Source organism: Notolepis coatsorum (genome assembly GCF_963971535.1).
Source record: "Notolepis coatsorum genome assembly, chromosome: 12".
NCBI classification, from domain to species: Eukaryota; Metazoa; Chordata; class Actinopteri; order Aulopiformes; family Paralepididae; genus Notolepis; species Notolepis coatsorum.
The window spans coordinates 79,929,130-79,939,129 of record NC_140176.1 but is presented as its reverse complement, the minus strand read 5'-3'; the positions used below and the strand labels follow the sequence as shown (position 1 = coordinate 79,939,129).

General features: G+C 42.9%; 1 protein-coding gene across 1 annotated transcript in view; it reads left to right on the top strand.

Moving 5' to 3' along the window:
• Nucleotides 1–10,000, top strand: part of ctnnd2a (catenin (cadherin-associated protein), delta 2a) — a gene marked incomplete at both ends in the record, with an annotated part of 886,308 nt that overhangs the window by 404,371 nt on the left and 471,937 nt on the right. The window lies entirely within an intron of this gene.

Here is a 10,000-nt window from a genome sequence, read left to right as displayed (position 1 = left end):
GTTGATATTGGGTGGTGTTATAACCTAAAGTCAGTATACTGGTGGTGTAGGTTGATATTGTGTGGTGTTATAACCTAAAGTCAGTATACTGGTGGTGTAGGTTGATATTGTGTGGTGTTATAACCTAAAGCCAGTCTACTGGTGGTGTAAGTTGATATTGGGTGGTGTTATAACCTAAAGTCAGTATACTGGTGGTGTAGGTTGATATTGGGTGGTGTTATAACCTAAAGTCAGTATACTGGTGGTGTAGGTTGATATTGGGTGGTGTTATAACCTAAAGCCAGTCTACTGGTGGTGTAGGTTGATATTGGGTGGTGTTATAAACTAAAGTCAGTATACTGATGGGGTAGGTTGATATTGGGTGGTGTTATAACCTAAAGCCAGTCTATTGATGGTGTAGGTTTATATTGTGTGGTGTTATAACCTAAAGTCAGTATACTGATGGGGTAGGTTGATATTGGGTGGTGTTATAACCTAAAGCCAGTATACTGGTGGTGTAAGTTGATATTGGGTGGTGTTATAACCTAAAGTCAGTATACTGGTGGTGTAAGTTGATATTGGGTGGTGTTATAACCTAAAGTCAGTATACTGTCAAGTCAAGTCAAGTCAAGAGTTTTAATTGTCACGGCATACAGGTATACAATGAAATGCGGGTGGTCTTGCCCGCAACGATGTGCAATACAGTGGTACATATAATAGAATCAAAAGAAGAAACAACATTGTGGTGTAAGTTGATATTGGGTGGTGTTATAACCTAAAGTCAGTATACTGGTGGTGTAGGTTGATATTGGGTGGTGTTATAACCTAAAACCAGTATACTGGTGGTGTAGGTTGATATTAAATATGTGTAGGACCCAGGCCTAGAACTGCACCCTGAGGCTGCGGTTACACTATCGCCAGTTTTCGTTTCGTTTTCAGGGTCAGTTTCGCTTTTCAGAACGCAACGTAATGGCAGGCAAGTTAGACATTGTTTTTGCCTCCTGAGCACAGTGATGTATATACATGTAGTACAATGCCAAAGCAGTAGGTGGCAATGTAGTTCAAACATGAAGGCAATTTTCAACCAATCAGAAAAGTTGAATGTGCCAATACACTTCCTGCTAAAAATCAACAATCCACCATCTTTAAATGCCTCGCGTGAGCCATTTAGCCAACGTAGCATTTATTTTTTAGCAAAGAAAGTGCAATAAAAGTGCAATAAACAAAACGGATACATTCACTGTGTGTTCTGCCTCATTTGTTGATGAAACAAAACTAACATCAACACAATTGACCACCAAGAGCGGAGTTTAGTCTCACAAAAATATTGTCGCCGATTTTGTTAGCTTACATGCTAACGTGATTGGGATATGCCATTATAACAATAGCATTGTGGCTAGCAGCTTGGTAACGTTAATGATAGCAGAATGAATGGATGTAAACTTTATTTAACAGATTGCAGAATGGGTACAATACAATACGGCCAGCAATGCAGTCATGCACACACGCGGTTATACGCCGTTGTAGTAGATCACTGAGGCAGAAGTGCGCGCGGATGTGCACGCGCGCACACAAAAATGCGTTCACAATTGTCACTGGACTCGTCGCGCCGGCCGGCACTTATCACCTAGACTTTGCATAATAATAGGATACCGATAGCATAACAACGAGAAGAGCTGGTGGGGGGTTGCTTGATCTGTGGTCACGACTGGAAGGATGAGACATTAAGTTGTGCTTCAGTCTCTGAAGGAAACTGTCCTTCTGTAAACTAACTCTAAGTTACATTGTTAATTTAGTTTCTATTTACTTTTCTAGTTTAAGTTAATTCAATTAAAGAAATTGTAACTACAATTACATTTAAAACATTTATGCATAATAATCATCTCTGTGCGCAACCGAGGGAACATGTATGCATGCGCGGGAGCGCGCGTGCACATGGCGTTTGGGCAGTTCCCATATTACGACTGCACCACTGAATACGGCTCAATACAAACAATTGTTAAGGGAATGCAGACTGTTGTAGCTTGGACTGGGCTCCTTATAACAATAACTTGACAACACATGGTAGCCGCAGCTACTTGGGACAGCTCTGCTGTAAACACTGGAAATAACGTGCGGGTCTCTACTGCGCATGGGCGTTGAGCAACAACGGCTCCGTATCTGGCTCACGCAGATTACATGGCACCATTGTCTGCGAGTATCCAAAACGGAAACACCTTTTCAGTGTTGCCAGTCGGACAACGCGTTTTCCTGCCAAAACGGCGTTTATTTTTAACTTGGACAGCAAACGTAATCATTCAGCAACAAAAACTTTGCTGTATTCACCAGTGTAACCATGGCCTGAGAGAGGGAGGTTTGCCCTGGGTGGGAGTTTCGAATGGTCAAAGTGGGTATCAAACAGGAGGGAAGACTGTCAGGTTTTAAACTGTGGATACCAAACAGAGAAGGTAAAGACGACTTTAAACAGTAATCCAGAACAATTTTATTGCACTGTAAAAAAAACTGATTTTATATGGCTGCACTTTATGTGCTCATTTTATGTCTATTATATTCTACTAGTTTACTCTGTCTATTTGATATTAATCTTTTTTATTATTGTCTATTTAAAACTGACCATAAACAAGGTGGCGGCCTGTTGGGATGTTATATCCTAATGAGAAAAACTGTGACTTTATGTGCTCATTTTATGCCTGTCATTTTTCTGTTCTGAAGCACTTTGAGCTGCAGTTTCTGTATGAAAGGTGCTATACAAATAAAGTTTATTATTATTATTACTGGTAGTCTGGGTTGATATTGGGTGGTGTTATAACCTAAAGTGTAGGTTGAGAGATGTTAGACAGCAGAGGCCTGGAGCTTTAGCTCTGATGAGGGTCACTCTGCGTCATTACCCTGCTCTACTCTCTCTTTTCTCTCTCTCCGTTCGCCTCTCCCTCATTCCTGTTGGCTCATTTTCCATGGTCCTCTGCTTCTCTCTCTCTCTTCTCTCTATCTATCTCTCTATCTCTCTCACTGTCTCTCTCTCTCTTTCTCTATCTCGAAACTGACCCTGACAACAAAACGAAAACTGGCCATTAGTGTAACCGGCGCTTCTATCTCTTTCGCTTGTTCTCCCTCTAATCTACCCCCTCTCTCTCTATGTTTGCCTCCAGCCTTTGAAACCTTGCCAGATTCAGACCATCAGTGTTGGAACTTCCACACATGGACAGCCTCCGGAGTATTTCCTGTGTACTGTGTGTTTTTCTCTCTCTCTCGCTTGTCTGCAGTTGTTGTTTTTTTTACTTTATTTGCTAGGGTTAAGGTTGGACAAATAGACTTTCCATCACAGTTTCATCCAGTGTTCTAACTTCTCTAAGGAGGTTGAGGTTGTTTTCTCTACTCTCCCTGGTGTTTGAACGAGGAGGTTTACAACGTGCTCCAGAGCCATCGCAGTAGAAATTGGTTGTGACAAATTAAAACACAAGGAAATGAGGTTCAGTTTTATTTCTTTTTTATTCTCACCTGTTTATTATTTGTTAATTGTTATTTGCACAACAAACATACATTCTGGAATGAAATAAGTAAAAGAAGAACAGATTAAATGTGCAGGAAAGGTATAAAAAAAAAACCAAGGGCTTATAAGCGACCTCCCCTCTTAAACCTATATAGGATAACTACACAAAAATCCCCCCCCGTCCACATTATGCACAAACACACATGCGCATATCCCTCTCTCATACACACAGATACATACAATACAGTATTATACAACAATTATAATGGTGCTTAGTCACATCTTGACTCCTAAATAATTACCCATGCATGACCTACGCGTGTGCGTGTGCGTGTGTATGTGTGTGGTGTGTGTGTGTGTTTTAGATGAGTAATATGTGTGTGTTTGAGATGCGATGCTTTAAAAAACGCGTGTGAAGGTTAAGTAACATATAGTTTGTGTGTGCATGCGTGTGTGTGTGCGTGCATGTGTGTGTGTGTGTGTGTGTGTGTGTGTGTGTCTGTGTGTGTGTCTGTGTGTGTGTGCGTGTTGAAGATGAGAGGCTTTACAGTAATAGAGTGTGAATGTCAGGTAAATGTCACCACTCATAACACAGGACGTTTGTCGGCTTCTTGATGATGGGGCTTGAGAACATGGGCAACACACACACACACACACACACACACACACACACACACACACACACACACACACACCTACACACCCACACACCCACACACCCACACACCCACACACCCACACACACCTACACACCCACACCCACACACACCCACACACACACACACACACACACACACACACACACACACACACACACACACACACACACACACACACACACACACACACACACACACACACACACACACATTCTTGACCTGAAAGTAAAATTTTTATGTTATTTTCCCACCTAGACTAGTGTTCTGGTGTCATCTGACTCAAACTCTCATCAACTGGACCAGGAACCAGTGAGCTGTGTCTGATTTGGCTGAAACATCCTTCTTCAGTAAATATACAGTATAATGTCATTGTATTTGTGTGTGTATGCTTTGTGTGTTGTGCCTAAGGCTACGTTTAGACGGAGAGATCTGAACAGAAACCGCAAAAGTCGTCTTACGGTCTCACTTTTAATTTTGCGCTTAGACTAGCGTTTTGGGATGGAATTCTCCGTGCAAACGAGGCTGTAACAACTCGTAGGCTGGTAAAGCTATGCCTCCTAAAGTGTGAATCAGAAATACAGAAATACCGGCTACAGGCTTTCTGTTTCCGGGCACCCCCAGTTCTGTTTATAGTCCCCAGCGAAACAAAACAAGCAGACGCTCGTAAATCTCGAAAACAAGACAATGGATTTATCAGAGGACATTTTCAACACAACTGCTAGAGTCTTCACTGTATGCCGTGACAAATAAACGAGTGTCTAAATGGACAGTCTCCTAAATCTCCCAGCCTTTTGTACATGTAGTATCGTGAGGCGGCAATAACGAGCTTGTTTCTGGGGGGAGTGCTTTTTCATCAGCTCCGTGTCGTGAATTGGTCCATTCGGAGGCAGATTTCAGGGGCGGGACATTCTACCCGATTCACACTTTTGGCCGTAGTGCTTTACCAGGCTTTATCTCTCGAGATAAAGCTGGGAACGAGGTTAAACAACTCGAGACGACTGAGCCCCGCTGTCACACGATTGGCGCATATGTCACATGACGTGCTGTGAAGACCCGCCCTACTCTGCCTCTGATTCGCAGACTGTGGGTGGGGAATGTGATTGGACCAAAGCAGAGTCACTCACAGACAGTGGGTCCAGTCACGCCGCGGGACAGATTCTTGTGTATTTAAAAGTACTGCCAATGTAGCCTTCAGGTTTTCGCCATGGATAGAATCAGACATGCTTTGTTTACGCTTCTAGGCTACTGGCGCATGCCTGTGATGTAAGCAGTACGCGCGACGAGAGCCTTGACAACCCTTTCGTCATCGTTTTATGCGGTTTGACAGTTTAGATGATAGCGCAAAGGTTTATCGTTTCTAGGAATTCCACCCTGGAAGGTAGTCTCACTTTTTTGCGGTTTCACCCCGTAAAAACGCCGTTTCTGTATAAACGAAAGGCACATCCGAAAAAATATTTTTGCGGATTCACCTGCTAGCGTTTCCGTCTAAACAGGGCCTAAGTGTGCTTGTGCGCATGCATGGGTGCACATAAACCAAATAAAATCAAATGTATTTGTAAAGCCCGAAATCACAAGGTAATGCCTCCATGGGCTGAACAATTCTTCTTTAAACAAGTCAAGAAGAAACATCAAAGACATACCCCAGCAAAGTTAAGGAAAAACTCACTAAAAACCTAGCAATAGGAAAAAAAAAGCACCACAGGCGAAGTGGAGGAGAGAAACCTTAGAAGGGCCGTTCAAATGGGGATCCCCCAACTTGGATGTCGGTGATAATATAGTGTTGCTATTGATGATCGATGGGTGAAGAATAAGACAGGCGAATAGTTGGTATGTATGTACATATACGTGTAATAAAACAAATATATGTACATGCAATAGCAACTGGGGTACATAAGAATTTTTTTGAAAGATTTAAAATAAATAGAATAGAGCTGGGGCGCCCTCGTGGCGCATACCATAGTGCCTCGCGCACCTACGCGGCCGACCCGGGTTCGATCCCAGCACCCGACGTTATTTGTTGCATGTCCTCCCCACCTCTCCTCCCGTTCGCCCTCTCCTCTGTCGGTCCTGCGTGACCAAGAAAAGCTGTAAAAATGCTAAAAAACAATAAAAAAAAAAGAATAGAGCTAAGAACAACAACAACAACAACAACAACAACAACAACAACAACGAAACTAAAAGCATAGGAAAACGAGCCCTAGTATGAAAATAGAATCAAGGCTAAATGTCAAGGCTCGCAGTTCAAAATATCAGAGTCCTATTCCGTTTGCACACGTGTATGTATTCCGCTCGGACCCATTTAAAGTATGGGGGTGACGTAGAGACCATCACCACGAGACATCCACTCACAGAGAGACAGGGAGACAGGGAGACAGGGACATGTGTGTGCAAGTCTGTGTTTGTGTGCATAAGGTGCACATCTGTGTGTGTGCGCGTGTGTGTGTGTGTGTGTGTGCGTGTGTGAGTGAGATGAGATCTAGATAAAAAGCAACGTGAGTGAAACCAAATCTTTTTTTTTTTAATCCTCTTTTTCTCCGCCTGATTTTCTATTTTTCTCCCCATCCCAATTTAGTCGTTATGCCAATTCCCCCCCTCCCCTACCTGGTTGTTGTGCGCATGTTCCTCCTACTGGTCGGTACAAGGGAACCCTGAAGTCCACCACATGCTTCCTCCGACACATGTGGAGACAGCCAGTGGCTCTCTTCTCACCTGGCAGCGAGGACTCTCATTGGTGAAGCGTAACGCGTGGGAGGTCACGCTACCTTCACCATTTCCTGCCTTTCGCTGAGCAGGCGACCAGACCACCAGACGCTAGATTACCACCCTCGACTTCCCTCCCGCTAACTCAGCCAAACGAGTTAGTATGACGATCGGCCCAAGCCGCAGGGCAATGCTGACTCCGGGAGTCGAGACCGCAGCCTCTTGCATTGGTGACGAGCGCAATCTCCGCTACGCCAACCGACCGGCTAGTGAAACCAAATCTAATATTGTTTAAATTTTTTTAACACTTTGATCGCCATGGTTAAATTCATAATTTACCATCCCTCGCCATCTCTATTTGTCTATGGAGAAGTTCCCCTTCTTTGCAGGGCTATAACTTTTTTAATTTAATTGCTAAATTGACATTATTATGGCCCATTCAATGTCCTATATCTATTGTTCAGGGTGTAGCAACGTTATACTTTTTCATTCACATATTCATACTAAAATACGGTCTAAAGTATAAGTATGTTTTTATCGTTTTCTGCAGCTTTCTCCAGAACGTGATTTATAGCTCCAAATGCATTATATTGATGATGAAATACAGTTTGATAGCAATCGGCGCGAGATAAGAAATTTCAACTGGACGTGGTTCTAGAAGTTACTACGTATCATCTGATGTTGACCGGATGGGCGGGGGGTCGTTTATAATTCCGTGGGCAACGTTATATCATTCATCTAGTGTGGGTGATATGATCATCAGAGCAGTTAGTAAAGAACACGTTGGAAAATAACTCTGGATCTTACCGTATCTTCCTCGCGCCGTTGGGCGATGAGCGTGGAGCAGAGATATTCCTATTATGGGATGTCGAAATACCCGATCCATCTCCAGGTTGTATAATAGTATATACGTCCAAATCATGTTGTTTGTCGAGTTATTTGCACCGATCGGTGTTCACTGTGTCAAGATGGAGTCCTGCTAATGATAGCGAGTGCCCGGACGAAATATGGGTGAGCACCACTTCATCCACATGACTTCCTGTTGGGCGATCTGCCGATCGGCCACCAGATGGCGCTCTTGAACCGTTAGAGAGTTGAGTGGAGCTCAGCAGTATATCTCAGGTCCCCGGAGGAGAAATATGATTTCGATCACAGATTTTTGAAATATTGATATCAAAGACGTGTTATGGCGTCTTCGGCAGAATGAGCATGGCGGGCAATGACGAGTTTCGGCGTTTCCGGCGATTAAAGTGTTAATTTTTTTTTTTTTTACAACAATCAAAACACAATACAATAATACAATAATACAAGGGACACCACAAGACCATACTTCAACAATATTAACTACAATAACGATAAGACATTCAGAAATAATAAAAATAACAATAAATACAAAGTACAAAAACATACGGCAACAGTAACAGCACTAATAATAATCCAAAACAAAAGGAAATAATAAATACAGATCTAAACGTAACTAATAAATACAACATACAAATATACCAAGTGCGTGCGTGCGTGCGTGCTTGCGTGCGTGCGTGCGTGTGCGTGCGTGCGTGTGTGTGTGTGTGTGTGTGTGTGCGTGTGTGTGCGTGCATGTGTCTGTGTGCATGCCCGGGCACAGACAGTCTTTTATTGGCTAATTCCCTCTCTAAGCAGAAGCTCATTGGTGTGTGTTAAAGCCCCAGTCATCAAATGGCCAGATATCGATTCTTAGCTGACCTGATTTATCACAGTCCTCCATCAACGGATTTAATAGTGTGTGTGTGTGTGTGTGTGTGTGTGTGTGTGTGTGTGTGTGTGTGTGTGTGTGTGTGTGTGTGTGTGTGTGTGTGTGTGTGTGTGTGTGTTGTGTGTTTGTGTGTGTTGTAATGACAGATTAGATGGATTCCCTCCTATCGGTGTGTGTGTGTGTGTGTGTGTGTGTGTGTGTGTGTGTGTGTGTGTGTGTGTGTGTGTGTGTGTGTGTGTGTGTGTGTGTGTTTTTACAACTAGTGAAACAAGGCCCCCAGACTCACATTAACACCTTGATATATGACCCATACTTTACCCACTACAGTATAGTATAGCAGTGTCGTCACTGCTGCACATGGCTCCTTACAACAACAGGGAGTACAGGCACTAGCAAGCTTCCTGGTTTATCCTACAACTCCCAACACTATTGTCCTGTCGCTCCTGGGATTCCCTTTGTTATTCCCTTATTCCTTTAGTAATAATTGATATTCTGGATAATCAATGTCGGCCCATAATGGATTTGATAGAACCAATTGTCAGCTTGTAATCCTAAGGTAATATCTACATTGAGAGTGGTTTTGAGATATTGAGCTTTAAATATTTCACATCCCATAGAACAAAAGTAATGTAAACATTGTCATTTAAATGTTTCACCTACTCGGATGAAATATTTCAACAATTGAACTGTGCCCATGTGTAAAATACCTGCTCATAAGAGCTACATTATATAAATAACAATTTGTTTACCAGAATGTCAGATAAAACACAATTCCAAGGCCACGCAATCTCTCTGTCACAATCCAACAAGTGTCCAGGCAGAGGCCTAGCGTGGATGTTTATATGATAAGGTGCAGGCAGAGACCTAGCTTGGATGTTTATATGATAAGGTGCAGGCAGAGACCTAGCTTGGATGTTTATATGATAAGGTGCAGGCAGAGACCTAACTTGGATGTTTATATGAAGTGTACAGGCAGAGACCTAGCGTGGATGTTTATATGATAAGGTGCAGGCAGAGGCCTAGCTTGGATGTGGATGTTTGCATACAGGTACAGTATGTCACTGGGATTAAAATATCAATAGTTTAAGACTTTGATATTTCCCATTGTTCAGCATTGGGCCAATCTGTAACATACAGTGCTCTAGACCAGGTATAGAGTATAATATGCCTGCCGCCACCTACTAAATGATTATAGTACACTGCATTGCTTTTTCATCTTCCTGTTTATCCTCTCTTCTCTTCATCTCCTCTCTTCTCATCCTATCCTCTTCTCTCCTCTCCTCCTCTCTCCTCCTTTCTCATAACTGTCCCATCTCATTTGTCTCTCATCCTCTCCTCTCCTCTCTCATCACTGCCCCATCTCATTTGTCTCTCATCCTCTCCTCTCTCATCACTGCCCCATCTCATTTGTCTCTCATCCTCTCCTCTCCTCTCTCATCA